The 22,032-nt window shown below is 32.7% G+C and overlaps 1 protein-coding gene across 5 annotated transcripts in view; it reads right to left on the reverse strand.

The window, feature by feature from the left end:
• The window catches only part of LOC126890792 (glycoprotein 3-alpha-L-fucosyltransferase A-like), a 319,356-nt gene that overhangs the window by 186,577 nt on the left and 110,747 nt on the right, over positions 1-22,032 (reverse strand). Inside the window, exon 1 of one of the 5 annotated variants that reach the window (XM_050659983.1) lies at positions 17,427-17,689. The exons of the other annotated variants lie outside the window; for them this stretch is intronic. The gene's annotated coding sequence lies outside the window, so the exon portion shown is untranslated. Of the gene's footprint in view, positions 1-17,426; positions 17,690-22,032 lie in introns of those variants that run through there. 5 annotated transcript variants of the gene reach the window in all.

Raw genomic sequence — 22,032 nt, forward strand, 5'->3', positions numbered from 1 at the left:
TTCAAAATTTTTTCAAAATTTGTCTTTTAAAAATTTTTCCAAAAAATGTTATTGTTTTTTTTTAATAACTCCGTTAATTTTTACGATATCAGGTTCAACTAAAAACTATTTGAAAGTTAATTCCAAGGGCTATGAAATCAGGTTGAATTTAATCTTTTAAACACCTTAATTTTTTAAAAATAAAAGGTTAAATGGCACCGGTTACATGGTTCTGGCAGCAAAATTTAAGCTTTAAAGTTTCTATCTCGGTTATTTTTTACCCTACAGAAATAGTAAAAATGGTATAATGTTTTAGACAGAAAAAACTAGAATTTAGTTGAATATAATTTTTTACGTATATTGAGTATTTTTGGAGTTATTATCAAAAGAAAACGAAAATTACGATAATGTTAAAAATTCTGATTTTACTAAACTATATCTTTTTTTCAAAAACATGCATTCTAATTAGGTCAAAATCGTTGAAATCATTAGTTAGGATAATATAAAGAAATCATTGTAAGGATTATTATAAATTTTAACTTTTGTGGAAATGGGGTATGCTTAATTTTTCACTTTTTCCTATAAAATTCGAAAGGGTTATATTATTTTCATCTTAACTTGGTTAATTTTGATGCTATTAGCTTCTCCTAGATCTCATTTGATAGATATTTCGAAGTACTTTGATAAGTATTTAGCAGGTATATTTTATAAAATGCATCGTTCTCCCGTTATTTAAACTTGAATACCTAGATTTGAGTACTCGCCGAAAAAAATATACACTAAATTACCCATAACTCACTTTGAATTAACATACGTTTAGTTTTTTAAGTGAGGAGTGTATTTAATCATTTATTATCTTCAATTTTTCTAATAATAACTTTTTTGCAAAAGCTCATAGTTTTTGAGTTATACGTGAAAAACAGCTTTAAAACATGCATTTTTTTACGAAAAAATCAAATCTTTGATCTTTAATAACTCAAAAAGTATTGATTTATATTAATAACTTTATATAACAAATTTTGTTTAGAATTTATCCCTCTATCGATGGTATTATTTTAATAAAATAATTTTTACCCCTGAGAAGGGGTGGCATCCAGCCCCAGGGTAAAAGCGCAAGTTGGCATCATGTCATCTTTATTCCTTGAGGTATTCTCTAACTACTCACAAATTTTCATGAAATTTGATTAAGGTTCAACGAAATCGGAGGTGAAAACCTTCAATGACTGCACTATCTGACCAATAGAAAATTACAAGGATAAAAATTACAGCGACAATTTTTGATAATTTCCCGTCGTCAAGTATTTTAAGTCAAATGCCCTTCATTGCTACGCAAAAATACATTCAGTGCAGGTCCGTAAGTACGATGTTGGGGGACCCGAGGCAAACGTGATCCGGGGGCCCCTACCGGCGGGTCTGGTAGGTTCTCCCCCAGCGGCGGGGGGGGGGGGGGTCCGGAAAATGTTTGATATTTAACCCCTTGAAAACGAATTTTAATGCATTCCATGATTGAAGTTTCTTGTACCTACATATTGCTATTTTAGTTGACCCACACAAAAAAAATTGAAGGCACTCGTGGGAGTGCCGACAGAAGTGAAAACTTCTTATAGTATATAAATTACGAGCCCAATACTTTTTCCCCATCCAAAAAGAAGTGCTATATCATATACGCGATGCGTATGCCCTATGCTGTTTATTTATACACACACATAATTTATATACGTACAAAATTTATTTCAGCGAAGTGACGACGATCGCAAATTCAATACTTTTTCCTTTCCAAGAAGTGCACAACGTCCCTAAAGAAATTTTCAATTCAAAAATTTATTTCGTCAATGCGATGACGGTCGTTAATCTAATACTTTTTCATTTACTATTTTTTAAAAGACAGTTTTTTTCATGAAATAGTCTCACCGAATTACTCTCGAGCGCGAATTATCGATTTGTTTTGTCCTCGTGACACTTTATAATTTCAATCCCCTTCGGGTCGTGAAATTAAAACTGTCAAAGTGCCACTCGGGATAAAAATCGATAAAATAAAACTCTTATGTAACTACTACTGAAAACTCAATACTTTTTGAGTTATTTGTGGTCGAAAATTTTCCATTTTCATTGAAAAATGTCACTTTCCGGGCGGTTTTTCGCGAATACCTTAAACGTTATGAATCTAACAAAAAAAATCTATAAAACATTTTTGTCGCTTTTGAAAAACTAAACAAATTCGTTTCTTCATAAATCTTCTAGTTATAATACAAAAAAAGATATAGTAGGTGAAATAGCTATTTGTATAACAAGGGAGGAAAGTGCTACTTTTCCTCCCGAGAATGAAGTTTACTGCCCGACGCGCAGCGGAGGGCAGTTATCATTCAAGGGAGGAAAGGGCACTTTACTCCCATGTTATACATATGGTTTTTCCACCTTCCTCAAATAACAAGTAATTTCTTCATGTTTACTTAATTTATTTATGTAGCTAACCAACAAAATTTATTAGAACTAAAACTGACAAGTAGGTAAAATATAACTGTCAACTGTCAAATATAAGTCAAATTATTATTGTAAACATTGTTAAATCAAAATAACAATTTACTGTTTTTTACCATTCTGCAAAATACAGGGTTTTTTATAAATAAACGTTAAAATGTATAGATACGTAATAGAAAATAGATATTGTACAGGGCGCCAATAAGTTATATTTCATAAATGAAATACCATGACGTCACTTTTACTTTTCCTCCCTAGGGAGGAAAAGTACAACTTTGCTCCATACAATCAGGTCCGGAAAAGTATACTTTCGGTAGAGGTAGGTGGAAAAAACATTTTTTTGTTGCATGCTCGAATCGGTGTATTCAACTTAAAATAACAGAAAAATGGTCGATTTCAATGGTATAATGCTAAAAATACCTTTTGTAGTATTTGAAAAGATCTTTAAAACGAGTACTGTTAAATGTCGATTACATTCAAACTAAGCGAGATGTGATGCAAAAAAATTGGCAACTAATTTATTTTAAGATAAAATGCGAAGTATATTTAACTCCCCATCTACCAGATTTAAATGCATTGTTTTACTTCTGCAATAATCAATACAACTACATACCATTTAAAGGGTTTTCACCCTGGTATTTCTTTAGTGGCTCAGCTAACATCCAACCTGTAAGTATAGCCAACTTGCTTTAACCCTAGTCAAAATTTAAATATCAACTTTGTATTCATTAAAACGGTTATACTTACTTTTAGGTTTATTATAACACTGATGATGATTTTGTAAGAAAATCTAAAACGTTCTGTTGTGATGCAGCCCTTAAAGGGATTTTAATAAAAGTTTTTATACCTTTTACAAAGGATTTTTTCCAATAAAATTTTTGTGATTGATGGTATACAGCCAACTACAGAAAAATTCTTTGTTTTCCTTGTGGATTTTATTACATTACATAGTTTTCCACCTTTAGACGTATCGTATGAGTATGAAAACTGTCACTGTGACAGGAAAATTTTATAAAATACTTCTGTCACAGGTCTCTAAAAGTGGGAAACTATGTAATGTAATGTTGATTTATACGTTTATATCGATAATTTCCACCTCTAATAGTTTCATCTCTTTTTATTTCACAAGGTATTATGTTTTTCATCTCATCTTTTCCGTTATTTTGCTGGTTATTAGCGCGATCATCACTGTATACGTCTTGTATGAAATAGGTTGATTTCATTTCAATTTGCTATAAATCACAGAAATTTTATATTTGTTATTCTTCAGCCTGTTTACATCCACTCCTGGACAAAGGTCTCCCCATGAGTTCTCCATTCTTCTCTGTTTTGTGACATCTTTGATGTCGTCTATCCAATCGTTTTTGTGATCTTCCTCTGGTCTCGTGGTCTCCAATGTTCAATGTCTCTCGTCCACCTATCGATGTTTTTATATTTACAGTATTATTTTGGCTCCACCCTGTATACTCAGTCCGTTAATCATTTGTTGTGTTTCAGAGTATTACGTAATTCGTTTTCCCACAATGTTAAATATTGTGTATTTTGTCGACCGTACGTTCTAAGAGTTTTAGCGTGGAATTGGATCATCTGGTTTTTTTGTTTGTCTTCGGCTAAGGATCAAAAGAGTTTAATGGTTTTTCGAGACGAAGGTCTGAAACTTTGTTGATAAGCGGTACTCATTAAGCTCAGATTACTGTCGCTACCGACTTTGAGACTGAGAAATGTTTATCTTATAACAATAAGAGCTGTGAGAGTGTCCAGCGAGGCCAGATATAGTTTTGAGCCGATTCAGCTGTTTTCATGGGAATCTAGAGGAAACTGTTTACGGAAAATGAGTGGTTTCTTATTGGTTGGGAAGATTTATAGCTTCAGTGTGGTGTTTTTATTATCATCCTCTCGCTATCTTATTGGCAAAAAAATATTTGGTTTATTCTTATTCGATTAAGTATCTGATGGTTGCCAATATGGGAGTGTAAATTTCTGATTTTTTTGAAAGGGCGTTTTGGTTGAGGAATCTTGTCGAGGTTAGAGTCAGAGAGGAGTTGAGTTAGAGCTATCGACAAGTCCAGAAGTTGCCGGTGCCTCGGGCCGCCAAATGCGGTTACCGGCAAAATTAGTAGTGAAGTTCCAGTTTAAGTTTGTGCAATTTTATTGCATAAGTTCTTGTGTTTGGTTAGTGTTTTTTCCAGTATGGCTTAAGCAATCTGCAAGCCACTGCGTTCAGCTATTTTTAAGCGAACGTGATATTTTCGTACCCAGGGCCGGACTGGCTCCTAAAAAAGGCGCCAACCCAAATCCTAAAAAAGGCGCCAACCTAATCTCTAAACAAAGGCGCTAGACCCCCTTCTTTACATAAAACGTTTTCAAATCCTAGCGCATGTAAAGTAAATAAGTAAATATTACTTGTGATTTTTTTTTAATTTAATTTTAATTTAAATCCATAAAGTAATTTCCTATTTTTGTTGGGAATAGTAAATTATATTAAGATACCCTAAAAATATAGCTTCAGTTTCCCAGTATCCCTTTAACTCCGTTGCATTTATTGGTGCTATCTGGAGACTCCAAACAAATTTTTGAAAAGTTTGAGTAATTTTTCAACCGCTTCTACAGAGGAATTTACTGGTTCAAAAACATTTAACAAAAATCATGATTGGTGTTCAATAGACGTCACTTTTTAAAATTTTTCAAATTTTTAAAGCGCTATGAAACTCTATATACCGGGTGTCCACTTATATTTTCCCCCATTTTAACTGGCTATAACTTCTAAACGGCTCAAGATATAAATATGCGGTTTTCACTGAAATGTTTTATTTTAGTAAAAGTTTTCTCTGAATGGATGGAATTTTTTATATCGCTTTCAAATACGAAATAAAAAATGGCGGATTTTTGAAAAGAACTTTGTTGACTTTTTTTTAATGGAACACCCAGTATATTCTTTTGCAAATTTAAAGAAAGGTCATTCACCTATCTAGCGATATACAGTTTTTCAAAATCCGTTGTCAAATCACTGAGTAATTAATTTTTAAAATGAGAGGTGCAACGTGGATATCACATACCTAAATAACATAACTAAGGAAGTTATGTGATTTCCACATTGCATCTCTCATTTTAAAAATTAATTGCTCAGTCATTTGACAACCCATTTTAAAAATTTTTATATCGCTGGATAGATAAATGAGTTTTTTCAAGTTTTTTGGTAAATGACCATTTTTATATCGCTTTTAAATAAAAAATGGCGGATTTTTGAAAAAAAAACGTTATTGACTTTTTTTATTAAAACACCCAGTATATTTCTTTTTGTCTTGAAAAAACGGTCATTTACCTATCCAGCAATATAAATTTTTTTAAAATCGGTTGCCAAATGACTGAGCAATTAATTTTTAAAATGAGAGATGCAATGTGGAAATCACATAATATAATATCATTTTGCTCAGTTATGTTATTTAGGTATGTGATATCTACGTTGCACCCCTCATTTTAAAAATTAATTACTCAGTGATTTGACAACCGATTTTGAAAACTTTATAGGTGGATAGGTGAATGACCTTTATTTCAATTTACAAAAAAAATATACTGGGTGTTCCATTAAAAAAAAGTCAACAAAGTTTTTTTTAAAAATCCGCAATTTTTTATTTCGCATTTGAAAGCGATATAAAAAAATTCAATCCATTCAGACAAAACTTTTACTAAAATAAAACATTTCAGTTAAAGCCGCATATTTCTATCTTGAACCGTTTAGAAGTAATAGGCAGTTAAAATGGGGGAAAATATAAGTGGACACCCGGTATAATAGAAGAGTAAGCCTCGATAAAAAATCCGCAACCACACGGTGTCAGACGATCCGTGCCTGAGTGGTGAATGACCTAGGTCAGACGGCGGCAAACGGAGCCCTCGGAGAACTGACGAAACCCTTTGAAATTCAAGCCTTACCGTGGGCAAGGGCGTACTGCCTCGCCGGGCAGTATAATTCGCCCCTACTTGTGGGAACTATATGGATAAGTATTTAATCACGTTGGAGAAAATAAAACAAAACGAAGGGACAATTGAGCGAGTCACCAGTGGTGATGCAGCTGGAACAAGCTATGAAGGAGATGATAATATGGTGTTCATAAGTAGTGAAGGGGCCAAAGGGTAAGTACTCAGCGAAGAAGAAAAGAGGAAGGAGCAGACTTCGGAAAAAGGGGATATATTGAAAGAATTCCGGTCAGGGACCTAAAAAAGACGGATCACTCAGCGGAGGCAACCTTGCAAAGGAGCTGAAAGAATCATTAGTGAAACCATTGTTCGACCATACAAATGCGAAAGTCAAAATCAAGAATGACGTAAAAACCTTAAAAGAGTTACCGAAGACATGGAGGGCACTTTCAGAGAAGTCGCCCCACACAGAAGAGAAGTCGCCTGTGTGTCCACACAGAAGAGTTCTTCCCCCAATAACTTGTGAAAGAAAGAGACAAATGATCGCAACGGTCCTGAACTCAGGGAAAATAGGCTTTGAAAAAATTAACACACTATAAAGTCGAGTTGGAAGATGATCACTTTACTCTACGGCCGCCAAACCGGGAAGAGGAAATAAACCTGCAGGCGACTTAGTAGTGGTCTTGGAACCTGGACTTTTAGGTGAGGGGGAAAGGTCCCACGACCTGATCAGGAAAAACCGAAATTGGTTGTATGTACAGGAGATACATACAGATCAGGAGAGATACCTCCAACTTAATTATATGATCACAATTACAAGGTAGAGTCAGAAAAAAGAGAACCGGGGAAATCGTCAGAATATTTTTATGGTCCCTGTAGAGAAAGGGGTGATGAAAATGGAAAGGGACAAGACACTACTGGCAATTATTTCTAAATTGAGGGAAGACATGGAGACACTGGAGACTAGAGAGGCGTCCCTAACAGTATAGAGGAGGCTACAGAGGTAGGAACCTCAGGATGCTCCTGGAAGTCGTCTGGGTATGGAACTTCACCTCGCGCTGGAGGAGTATGAACGTAGTGACGCAGAAGGTGATCGTGAAGGGAAGTGGAAAATCCTGCGCAGAATAATCCTCAAGCTAAACTAAAGTAGTGCAGACACGAGGACGGGACCTAAACCTCGAAGTGGCATGGAAAGAACAGGCCGAGCGTCTAAAGAAGACAATCGTGGCCCGCACGGAGGGAAACGTAATAGAGAACGTCCGGGACTGTCAGGACCAGGGGGACATATTTAATATAGACAGGGATATCACAAAGGAAGAAATCCTGAGACAGGTTCGAAAGTATACCGGCAGCAGAAAATCTCACACATCAAACCTACGTTCGGAGAGAAGTAATAGTGAATCCTTTCTGGACATCTCGCTGGTTTCAACGTCACTTCTAAATACGGTCATAATTTGGACTGTTTTTGAAGAAGAATCGCTCAGTTTACATAAGTGCGTGAGTTTTGAACTAACAAGCAAAAGAAAGAAACGGGAAGATGGGGATATCGATCTAAAGAGGTTTTTAAATGAGGAGGTTTTTTAGAAGGATGCTTTCGGCTTGATTGGTCAGAGATGCGAGGATGTGGGTAACATAAACCGTGCTATTTTCGAGCTAGGTGTGTTAAATTTTGTTGTATAGTCGGCTCTGAAATTCGCTAGAAAATTTAAACCGAATATAACAAAATTCAGTTTGGCAACACTGTGTGAATACCAAGTCCTCTGATATCAACAAAACCGTAATTTAGTCCAGACAAATTAATATATTTTTTACCAACAAATATGAGATATTTTAACCAAATAGCGTTTCAAAAATGATGTGTATAATAATTTTGAATTCGGTTTCGCTAATGAAATTGGGAAATGAAATTTTTGTCCTTAAAAGTAGAAAAAAAGTTAAATTTCTCTTGCTTAATAATTTACTTTTTAATAATTTTAACTGTACTAATATGCAAGTTGATTACTAATGATTAATGGGATGTTACAATATCGGCAAGCTCTTATTTTTAAAGGCGGCGTATCGAATTTCTTAAACATTTATACCAAACATTGAAATGGCCACTTTTTGCACATTCTGACAAAGTTGCGTTTCTACTATGCCCACTGGCTTCATTGTGTAGGATTGTAGGGCGCACCAATCCTATATGTATAATGTAGTTTATGGAGCGTAGAAGACTGCACTCAGATTTTAGGCCAATAATTGTGAGATGTAACACTCTTATATTGTAATAAAAAGGGCGGATATTGATACCTACGAAAGGCACCTGAATCGTAAAATTGGTCTTCGAAGGCGCCGCGCGTCGCATCTCAGCTATTTGATTATGTATTATCTAATACCTGATACAAGGTTACAAGTTGTATTTTGTTGTACCCACTGGCTTCATTATTTAGGATTCTGGGGCACAACAATCCTATATGTATAATGTAGTTATGGAGCGCAGAAAACTACACATATCTATTATAGGCCAATTGTGGGATGTAACACTGTTTGTATCAAGTATCAGATAATCAAATGGCTTAGATTCGACGCGCAGCTCCCTCGAAGATCTTTTTTATAAGTATTTAATATAAACAGCGGAAATTGATACCTACGAAAGGCGCCCATCACGTAAAAATTATCTTCTAGGGCGCTGCGCGTCCTATCTAAGCCATTTATTACAATAGAAACAGCGGATATTAATACTTATAAAAGACGGCAGAATCTAAAAATTATCTTCAAGGGCGCTGCGCGTCGTATCTAAGTTATTTATTATAACAGAAACAGCGGAAATTGATACCTACGAAAGGCGCCCAAATCGTAGGAATGGTATTCGAGGGCGCCTATGTATTATAATAAAAACAGCGAATATTGATACATACGAAAGGCGCCCGAATCGTAAAAATGGTCTTCGAGGGCGCCGCGCGTCGTATCTGTGCTATTTGATTATCTAATACCTGATACAAGTTATATTTTGTTGTACCCACTGGCTTTATTATGTAGGCTTCTGTAGCAGTTTCTGTTTCTTCATGAAGTAAAAACAGTTTTTAGGGGAATTTTGCCGTCTAATCTTTGTGTAAAGATTAAAAAAAATTTTCAGCGTTTAATTTTTTTAATGGATAGGTACTAACGGAGGAAAAAAAGGCGCACCGGCCCGCGGGCCGGTGGGCCGGCGGCCCAGTCCGGGCCTGTTCGTACCCCTATTGGTACCATCTTTCTTGACATGCAAGCAGAAGTAAAAGTTTTCTTTTAAAACATGAACATGCTTTTATTTTTGTATAATTTTCATCCCGTTTAATGAACTAGAAAACAAATCATTTTTAATACTTTTGTTCGAGTATTGTTAATTTGTTTTTGAGAATGCTGAATGCATACAATGCTGAATTTTTCTATAAAATTTTTTTTATGAACTATGGTTTCATCAATTATGTACTGTTGCTGTATCTATTAATATTGTGAAGTGACTTTAGTGAAGTGAAATCTCACCTTGGACTTAACAACCACCAAGAAGAACCAGGACAACGATTGTACAAGGTATTATTTTTTGTTATGTAAAATTTTTCTTTCATTTTTTTTTGTTTGGTAATCTCGATCTCTATTTGTAACACCGTGAGATCACAGATTCATAAATTCATTTTTTGTTTTAATTAATAATGTTTGATTTGCAAAATACAAATTTATTATTTGTCTTTTCTTTCTCTCTTGTATCGTAAGAACAATAAAGAATTGGCTGAGTATAGAGTAGATAAGGTAAGTTACGTTATAAGTACAGTACAGCGTCGATAATCCGAACCCGGGTAATCCGAACGTTCGCTAATCCGAACACAAAAAAAATTTATAAAAATAAAAAATATGATCGCGGACCGAATTTTTGGATTTAATATGACAATATGGGCAAAATATGACCGCGGATTTTTGTTTTGTTTATGCAGAAATACAATAATATATTTGTTTATTATGCAGGTGTTTTATTCCTTGTAACTAAAGCGTATGTACATATGTACTATGTTTATGAGATTTGTATGTATTTTGAACATATGTTCGATAATCCGAACAATTTGATAATCCGAACTACCCCTGTACCAATTAGTTCGGATTATCGACGCTCTACTGTATTTTGTATATTGTGTATATTCTGTGTGACTATGTTTTTTGTTTATTTTTTTTTATTTGGATATATTTCCTTTCAAGTTCCTATTTTGTTAAATTTTTGGTTCCCTTAAGGTAACCAGTTGCGCCCAATATTTTATTTCTTTTTATTTGACATCCTTATTTTGATTTTCCTATTATTTTTATTTCTAAGCTAATAAGAGTATGTTAATAACATCCCTTAAAGAACCACCCCATATCTCTTCCGATTCTGAGCAACCGAGGACTTGTTCTCCGAATTGTGTTAGCATGTCACATCTTTATATGACATATCAATATTGTCAAAATTTTATTTTCGTCAATGTTTCACTGGCATTTGACGTGTTAATGTTACAAATGCCGCCCTCCGTTGAGGCTTGGGTATTTGCAATTAATGTTACAATATCCTGCCCAGTTCCATTTCATTTGCCCATGTCTTCCAATTACATCTTCCACCTTCGTCCTTCTTCGCACGTCCTCATTTTGACATTTCGTATATGTTCCTTCAGACATACTTCTAACATAGTTCGCTTGATCGCCCTTTCTGTCGTTCTCAATCTACTGGTAGATACCTCTGTATTTTATCTTTGGTTTGTCATTTGAATATATTTTGTTGTTGTGAATGATCACAAAAAAATCACACAACTTGCACATAACTTGTATACAACTTGCATTTAATTGTCATTAGGATGCTCGTATTACAGACGACACTAGCCGCTTCACGATTCGTGCCCTATCCCTCATACTGTCATCATAATTACTATCATTAAATGCTCGATCCAAAATATAATTTTATGTAATTGTACCTATACATTATTGTATATTAAGTATTAACTTTTCTTAAAAATGTAAACTAAATTCGTTTATTTTTATAATGTTGTATGTATTGTCCTTTCTGTAACTTAAATAAGATTACCTAAGATAAGATATGACTATTGACTGTATTTTTTTTAACAAGTTCAATAAAACGACACTCAAAACAACTTGTATCTTTTGAAATTCTGGAAAATGGCTAAAAGGTTTGTATTATTTAAAATGTACCATAGCGTGAACTGTGGTAGTATTAATATTTTTATAAATTAAATGTTTGTTTAAAAAAATTTAATTTCTGCAAGAAAAGTTACATATTTTACATCTATGGTTTTTTATGCTAAACTATTAATTCATAGTCATATTTGATTTTCTTTATTAAAAATTAAGTAAACGTGTGGGGAAAAATAAATATGTCAATAATTGCCAATTGTCCCAGAATGCCTAAAGGTAGCCATTATTATTCGTCTTCACAAGGGTGGTGAAAAATCTAATGCTTGCAACTATAGACTTATTGCCTTACTACCGGTACTCTCCAAAATTATTGAGAGACTCACAAAAACCGGACTTATGTCCTTTCTCATTGATAACAACATCTTATCCCAAAATCAGTTCGGCTTTTTAACTAATAAATGTACCACTGATGCCATGTTTTCTGTGCTTCATGAGGTTTACCAAGCACTAAACAATAATCTTTATACTGCCACTGTTTTCTGTAACTATGCCAAAGCATTTGATTGTGTAAATCACGAAATTTTGATTAAAACGCTGGACGGAAGGGCCGCCCGAGAACTTTATCGTACCGATCTATTATCGTTATCGTACTAGATACTGCCATTCTATAAAAATAACAAAGTTACTCGTTATTTTGATATTTTAGAAACACCTTGTATACTTGAAAATATTTTATGGTTCTACGCATCATTAATTCCCGCATTTGAGAAAATGTTCGGGGACACACTATAGATTATTGCATAAATCAATAGAATATTAGTCATACTTTCATTTCAAATTAGTCCATTTTTCTGAGAAATTAATAGTTTACAATATTTGCATTTTACTGCATGGATTGTAATGAAATTTTGGGAGTAGCACAAAGCCCAATCACCTAATTCAAAGTCTATCCTATACACTATGGCGCTTTTATCGTGGGGGCGGTTCTCACCACTTCTCGGGGATAGAACATTTTTATTTGCGAATTGCATGGAGCAAAAGGAAGAATTTTAAGAAAATTTAAAAATGCGCCCTATAATTTGATCTTATTTTTTTCACCCGTCCAACTTTTTGAAAGTAGAAATAACACTATATTAAGAGGTATTGCAAAAGAAAAACAATGCATTTAAATTCTGGTGAATGAGGGGTTAAATGTATGTACTTCTCATTTTTCCTTAAAGTACATTAGTCATATATTTTTTTGCACCATATCTCGCTTAGTTTGAATGTAACCGACATTTAACAGTGCTCGTTTTAAAGGCCTTTTCAAACACTACAAAAGCATGAGCATTTTGAGCATGCACCAAAAACCAAACTCTTTTTACCTACCATATCTCTTTTTGTATTATATATAGAAAATTTACGAAGGAATGAATCTCTTTGTTATTTATAATTAAAAAAAAAATTTATATAGTGTTTTTAGTTTGATGCATAGTTTTTAAGGTATTCACAAAAAACCGTCCTAAAACGTGTCATTTTTAAATGAAAATGGCCAATTTTCAACTGCGCATAACTCAAAAAGTATTGAGTTCTCAAAAAAAAGTATAGATCAGTTTTTGCTTAAAAATAGGTTCTCTAGCCACTTCCATGCTTATTTTGACCAATAAATTTTCCACCCCCTTGAAGGGGTGGGAATTGCCCCAAGATAAAAGCGCCATAGTATATAGGGTAGATTTTGTTTCTTGAGCTATTCCCTACTTACTGTGAAAATATCAAGTACATCGATGTAGTAGGATGGAATTCGGAGCCAAATACCCTCATTGACTGCCCTATAATAATGCTCTGCTATGATCGCGTGAGAGGACACACACAAGATTCTAGCAAAATTTCAATTTTCTGTAACTTTTCGAGTTTTTGAGTTACAGCAACGAGTTTTATGTCATTGGAAAGATAATTTTACATTCTTTCAAAATATGTAAAAATATACAGGGCGTATCTAAAAAATTAAGATTTATTTTTCATTTCCGGTTAAACCGGAAGCCATATTGTGGGTAAAATTTATTGTGCTAATAGATAATAAAGTACTATATATGTCTGCCAAATTTCAAATTTTAGTTTCTATTACAGAGGTAGTTACGGGCACTCGAATATTTTTTTATAAAAAATTCATAACTTCCCTCCTATGAGGAGTTAAGAAACCTGACTAATGCTATTCAATTTACCGATAGGATATCAAAAATATATCAAAAAATAAACAAATTCCTTGGAGTCGTTTTTGAGAAAATTTAGTTCAAATTTATGTCAAATTTTGACCGCTTAAATATAGGCAACCCATAACTTTTTCTGAAAAACGATAATATTCTTGTTATAGCCCCATCTTTAGGCTATATAAATGTTTTTTCAAATTAAATTTATCTTAAACAAATTTTTAGATTGGTAGGGAAATGTGTCGGGTGGGCGGTCGGCCATGCTGGCCGCCATTTTGGATTTGGAAATGTCAAATTCCGTATTTCTATTTATCTATCGATGAGCTAACTTTAAGTTAAATTTCATTCGTTTCGGTCAAAATTTGCAAAAATGGGCCCCAAATAACCCCCCTATTTCGGCCCCCCTTTGAGAGGTTTTTTTCAAAAGCTTAGTTTCTCGACAAAATTCTCTTAAACTTACTCATACCGAATTTCATCGAAATCGGTCCAGTAGTTTTTGCTGGGCGGTGGCGACATACGTACGTACATACGTACGTACATACGTACGTACATACTTCCGACATGTTTTTTTTATTTGCTTTTTAGACTCAGGGGGACTCAAAACGTCGAAAAAAAGTGAAATCTGAAAAAAAATTTTTTGCACGATCCTATAACTTTATCTATTATACTCATACTGCGTATGTAGTACGATAAAGTAAAAAACTAAATTTCTATGGGCATGGAATGCGAGGTATTTCTTTGAATTGGTTCCAATCTTACTTTAATAATAGAAAACAACTAGTTAGAGCAAATGATACTGACTCTAGTCTCAAAAACATTGTATGTGGAGTACCACAAGGTTCAGTATTGGGTCCTCTACTGTTCCTTATCTTTCTAAATGACATCACTAATTTAAAAATCGATGGAAAAATTTTTGTTTTTGCTGATGATACCAGTATCACTTGGAGCAACTCAATTATTGCATCTCTTCATGCAACTATACCTTCTGATTTGATTACGATAAAAACATGGTCTGACTCTAATTTACTCACTTTTAAAGTGGATAAGACAGTAGCATTATCCTATAAAGGAGCTCTTCAACATTTACCTCTTAATAACAGCTAGATCAGTACCATTTATTCTGTAAAATTTCTTGGTATTTTTTTAGACATCAATACATCAACTTCAAATGGTCCCTTCATATCGATTTGTTAAGTAAGAAACTCGCCTCAGCCTGCTATGCTATAAGATCTGTTTCGAAAGAACTCAATTTAGCATCTTCTAAAATAACATATTTTTCCTTGTTCGAGTCTCATCTTCGATATGGTCTTCTTTTTGGGGTTCTAGTACAGCTGCCCAATTAGTTGTTATTTTTAAATTACAAAAAAAAAAGCAATAAGGTATCTGTTCAGCCTCAGAAGAACAACACATTGCAGAAGTTACTTCAAAGATCACGGAATTTTAACCCTTCCGTCTTTATATATTTTAGAAACTGTTTGCTTAATGCATGTCTTTCCAGCAAGGCCTCATCATGACTACTCCACCAGAAATTCAACTTTTGATGTATATTTAGCGATCCCGTCCTCTGAGTTAGTAAAGAAATCTATATTATATTCCGCAAAAAAAAACTATACAACCATCTCCCTTTACAACTCAAATCTGCAACATCTTTCCCCGTTCCATAAAATGACAAAAGCTCATCTATCTAAAATACCATATTATTTAGTACAAGAGTTTCTTAATGACTAACTAAGAAATTACAGTAATGTACAAGTAACCAAAGTATATTTATCTATATTTGGGTGTCACATGCAGCAGCTTAATTAGTTCCTATTGTCTGTATTTTATTTTGTTGTATGTTTAATTTGCAATTTATTTTGCAATATATCGGTTTTGTTTTTTCTTTACTTTATTAACTTGTTTTTTTGTATTGACGATTTATCAAATTTCAGAAAATTGTATTTGTTATTGTTATTATTTTTTTTCTGACTCTATGTTAAGCTTTGTCCATAAAATTGTATAATTTTCAGTGACAATAAAGCATATTTCTATTCTATTCTATACCCTATTCCACGAACATTCGACTGTTGTGGATTATCTCGACAACGAATATTTTACTGTGCAAATTATGAAGAACGAAAATAAATTGCAAAATACATTGTTGTTTATTGGAAAAGTTATTAGAGCCATTTACTTTCTCACTTCTTATGTTGCACACTAAAATATTCGTTGTCGCAATAATCCAAGACAGTCGTATATTCGTGGAATAGCCCATATTCGATTCTATTCTAATTTATAAAATTCTAATTAGGGTTTTCAAAAACCGTATACAGGCTGCATGAAAAAATCGAAAATAATGAAAAAAAGTCATTTTTTAATTATTAATTAATTATAGTCGGGAGAAAATGATATCGGATACCCCTTGTTTTTTATAATTTTTTTCTATTCTTATGATATAATATATCAATTATGATTTCACTACCTGTATCATAATTAACTTCATTTGTATCATGATACAAATTTTCATTACGATACAGATTTTTAACCAATAGAATCGCGATATGGCATTCGCGATAAAGGTGGTACACGCGCAATGACCAATGGTGAGTTAAATACATACGCTTTGACAGTTCTCAATATGTAAACAAACTATCAAACTGACAAACTACTTATGGGCCATTCCACGAATATACGTCTGTTCCAGACCATTGCGACAACGAATATTTTAGTGTGCAACATAAGAAGTACGAAACTAAATTGCAAATTACATTCTTGTTTATTGGAATAATTCTTAGAGCCATTTTCTTTCGTAGTTCTTATGTTGCACACTAAAATACATATTCGTTGTCGCGATGGTCTGGAACATACGTATGTATATTCGTGGAATGGCCCATAATTGGTTTGCGTTAAAAAATTAATAAATTTGAATATATTTTTTGTTGTGAATGATAATAGAAAAAATCGAGTATACAACTTGCATTTAATTATCATTATGAAGCTCGTACTCTATACGAAACTTGCCGCTAGGCGGCTCGTTTCGTATCCCTCATAGTCGCTTCATAATGACCATCATTAAATGCTCGTTGCATAATACATATACTATTTTCTACAATCACTTGATAAAGAAGACTTTTTCGCTTGTCAATGGCAACGAAAAGTTGACGTTTACTGAGTACCGTAACATTATCGCTCTAGCGCGTTAAAGTTTGAAAAACGCGCGTTGTTTCATTTTATTAAGTGATTGTAGAAAAAATGTATGTATAACAAGCAAAAAGTGACATTATTGCTTTCGAGTAATTACCGCGCTCCGCTACACGTCGCGCAATATCAAGCAATAATTTATTACCTTTCGCTCTTAATACATAAATGACTATTAACATACTGAATATATCGGATTCCGTTCTTATATCGGACCTTAGTTTATGGAGATGTATAAGAGATCCAAAATATTTAACACAGAAAATCAGGGCACATAGAGTTAGATTGTTGGGACTGGTTTTACGAATGCCACAAGACAGAAAAGTCGTAATACTTTCGCAAGCAAGAGAACACGAGAAGAAAAGAAGACGAAAACCACGAAGGAAGTGATTTGATGCCATCCCGAATGGCATAAAAGAAATAGGAACAAGGGCTGGAGAGAACATTTACAGTATAATATACATATAGTTAGAACATCGTATTGACATAAACATAAATAATTATTGACATAAATGTTTAGTAAAATATATGGGCTTCATTATATACATTGAGTAATTGACTTACCATTCTGTTTGTTAATTAACTAACTCAAATACAAATTCGCGGTATAACAGTTCAACAATAACAACTACAAATTAAGCGGTATATTAAGCAGGTCACACATACAATATGACGATAAATGAAAAAAACAGGTACAGTGGTAGATATCTTTAACTCTGCTACATTTGATAACGATTTTTTTTTCACAAAAGTACGGTGCAGCCTTTTAATAATAATATGTCGTTTTGTAAGTTTATCGCTCGCTTATGATGATTTATCCACATTTTGCGGTGTGCACAATAAAATATCCGAACCACTGGCGTCCTATGTAAGCTAATAACATTTTTACGGCGAGAGCCATATTTTATAAAAGTTCATTGTTTTGGATTTCATGATAATTTTTATAGTCAAATATGTTTTACGAACTAAGATTAAAGTTATTTAATCATTAATAATATACAAATAAAAATCGATTTCTACAGGGTATTGTATTCGACTGAAAATATTGCAAAACACGAATGAAAGTTTTACTTTTAATATTAACAATATCAAAAATAAAACTCTATTAGAACTAATCTTCTAGTTACACCATTCGTGGCTTCTAAAATTTACAAGCCAACGAATTGCCGGAGCTAAGAAGGCCGAGGGAGATCTATCAGGTTGCATCTCATTTTCCGCCCGTCCGCGAATTTACAAAAGCTATACCACTTCAGTCATGGGGGCGACTGAATTCGAGTAGGTTTTGTATGCAGAGTACTAGTTACATAGGTATTCTATAATACTGTTACGGTCCACAAATTAACTGTATTGGTGTAGGATTTGTAAGCGAAATTTTTGATTATTATTGAGTACCTAAATGTCTATACTGTTTCAGTCATGGACGTATAAATAAAGATTTATACGTTTATATAAAGACTAAAATACAACCATCAGATATAAAATTTTGTTAATAGTATACGAGGTATGTCAAAAAATATGATTTTCTCTCAAGAGTAAAGCACCTTTATATTCCACAACATTGAAAATTGTTATTATCGAAAGTTGTTTGAAATTAAAAATTATGTTCTAATACGCAATTATACTCCATCTAATTTACTTACCGTTGCACGTCATCCGCGTCATAGCCCGTGATACCAACACGAAATATTTAGGCGGTAGGTGTGTTCTTTTTTAGAATCACTTTGCCGAGTACACTGGCATTACAGCCACTAGACATATTTTAATATATACGCGTAAAAATAATATTTAAAGATTTCTATTAATGTTAACTTAAAAAAATACACAATAATATGTTTCATTTAATTTATATAAATGGATTATAAAGTGTTTGTATGAAGCACATTTTTTCGGAATACACTGTAACTATAATCGAACGAAGGTGATATTTTGGCATAAATTGGTAACATTTATTGGACAGTTGCGGTGATGACACTTCATATTTGTTTATATTCTTTACTATAAGTATTTGTTTCAGTATATTTACTGTTTTTATTACGTACTTTAATGTAAGATTATAAATTAATTCTTCTTTTCCATCTCTAAAGTTTTTATTTATTTACATTGAATATCAATTTGTTTTGCTGTATAATCTACTTCCGTAAAAATTGTGTGACGTATTTGGTTTAAAATGAAATCAAGAATTTTTTGTAATTGGGCAACAATGTCAAATTAGATCTCTAACGTAGATAATGACGTGCAACGGTAAGTAAATTAGACGGACTGTACATTCTTCTAATTGAAAACAAAAATTTGAAGATACTAAACATCATTTTTATTTAAGTATGATAACTCCGAAATTATTAATTTTACCAAAAAAAGTTATTCTTTATAAAAAGTTTTGCACGTTCTACAAAATAAGCTTCAATCATAATATTTCACATTTTATCAATTTTATACGGGGTATGTCAAAAAATGAATTTCGCTCAAGAGTAAAGTACCTTTATTTTGCACAATATTGAAAAATTTTATTATAAAAAGTTGTTCAGAATTAAAAAAAAACATGTATGGGTATACAATTACATCTTTTAAATTTAAATATTAGGTTTGTTCTAGCAAACAGTCAAACTAGTCAGAAACCGTCAGCAAACAGTTGGTCAGTGAGAAAACATAATACAGTCACCAGTGCTATCCCCTCTACTCACGCTGGTCCGCTATTCGCTGATGGTTTCAAACCGTTTGAAACTGACGTTAGAACAAACCTATTGTGAACTATAAAGGTACTTTACTCTTGAACAATATTCATATTTTTTGACAAACCTCATATAAAATTGATACAATTTGATAAATTATGGTTGTATCTTAGTTTCCAGATCATACAAAATTTTTTATAAAGAATAACTTTTTTTCGTAAAACTAATAATATTGGAGTTATTATAAATTAAAATTATGTTGGGTATCTGTAATTTGAGAAAAAAATTCAATTTTTCTTTCAGTTAGAAGAATGTAATTGCATATTAGAACATTATTTTTATGTCCAGACAAATTTTCGTAATAACAATTTTCAATCTTGTGAAATATACATGGTGAGGCAAATAAAGGGCCTATTAGAAATATCTCGAGAACTAAAGGCAACAGCATCATGAAAATTGCAATAAAGGGATTTTGAAGGATGATCTATTAAATTAAAATATTTTCATCTCTTTGCAACTTCCGGTTATACCGGAACTTGCTTATAACTTCGTTTTTTTAAATGGGACACCCTGTATATTTTTACATTTTTGGATTCTCTTCGATGTCTTCTTTCTTAAAATATGAGGTTTTGTAATATTATACAGGGTATTTTAAAAGATAATTACGTTTTTTTTATTAATTTCGTAGCAAAATTAACACCCTGTAGAATTGTAGTAGTTTGACATCTAAAGCTCTACTTACGTTCAAATGATTTTTAATATACTCTACTATTGTTAAGAATTATCAGTATAGCTAAATTTTTAATTTTAGTATACAGGGTTGGTCGAAACTCGGAATGAGTATTTTCTGAGTTTTCTTAAATGGAACACCCTGTATTTTAGTATTGTAATGAAATGATATTTTATGGTACTTTTTTATTTCTTAAGCATTCCCTATACCTAACTGCTTTAATTTGTGCTTAATTGTTAATCGCACCAACAATCTTAGCTACGTAGGTATTTTCATAGCTAAACCATTATTGGTAATTTTAAGGACCAGTCTGGATTAATATGTATTTATTTCTGAAAAATTATTTGGGATTGAGTATTTTCACGGCCAACCTAATAAAATTTTACGTATTTTTTGTTGCAATTAATGTTAACTTGAATCACCAATAACTCACAAATTAAAGCGGTTAGGTATAGGGAATGCTTAAGAAATAAAAAAGTACTATAAAATATCATTTCACTACAATACAAAAATACAGGGTGTTCCATTTAAGAAAACTCAGAAAATACTCATTCCGAGTTTCGACCAACCCTGTATACTAAAATTAAAAATTTAGCTATACTAATGATTCTTAACAACAGTAGAGTATATTAAAAATCATTTGAACGTAAGTAGAGTTTTAGATGTCAAACTACTACAATTCTACAGGGTGTGAATATTGCTACGAAATTAACAAAAAAACGTAATTATCTTTTAAAATACCCTGTATAATATTACAAAACTTCATATTTTAAGAAAGAAGACATCGAAGAGAATCCAAAAATATAAAAGTATACAGGGTGTCCCATTAAAAAAAACGAAGTTATAGGCAACTTCCGGTATAACCGGAATTTGCAAAGAGATGAAAATATTTTCATTTAATAGATCATCCTTCAAAACCCCTTTATTCCAATTTTCATGATTCTGTTGCCTTTAGTTCTCGAGATATTTCTAATAGGCCAGTTATCTGCCTCACCCTATATAAAGATACTTTACTCTTGAGATAAATTCATATTTTTTGACATCCCTCGTATCTTATTGACTAAACTTGATATCAGATGATTGCATTTTAGGTTTTAGACATGAAGGATAGCTTTTTTTATCTAAATAAATCTAAATTTTATGATATAATAATAAATCCACTTAAGTAAATACTTGATTAGTTTTACTTACATGACTGAAACAGTATAGACATTTACTCAATAATAATCAAAAATTTCGCTTTCAAATCCTACACCAATACAGTAAATTTGTGGACCGTAATAGTATAGAATATGTAACTAATATTCTGCATACAAAACCTACTCGAATTCAATCGCCCCATGACTGAATTAGTATAGCTTTTGTAAATTCGCCGCCCGTCCAGCACGATAAAATTACACAAAAGATTAGTTTCCAATACTCATATTAGGAGTAGAACTAATAAAAATAATAAATAATCATTTCGTTCTGAAGCTGAACAAGAGACGTCTTATTTTAGTTAGTTCAGAGAGCGCCAAAAGCATTCTAACTAGTTTGAACTCTTCTTAGGCTCTCATTAGAGAGTGTATATTTAATTCTCCCTGAACCACTAAAATTCGGGCTGCCAGTATCGGTTCACAACGAAATAACATGATGGCATGGATGCCGTGGCGGCATCTGCTAAAGACGAATGAAAGTTTTACTTTTAATATTAACAGTATTATTCGAGGAAATGAAGCATTTCGGCTCGCAATTTTTTCGTCCAGCATGGATTTACTTGAAATTTTCACAG

The sequence above is a fragment of the Diabrotica virgifera genome, chromosome 8 (assembly GCF_917563875.1).
Source record: "Diabrotica virgifera virgifera chromosome 8, PGI_DIABVI_V3a".
Classification (NCBI taxonomy): domain Eukaryota; kingdom Metazoa; phylum Arthropoda; class Insecta; order Coleoptera; family Chrysomelidae; genus Diabrotica; species Diabrotica virgifera.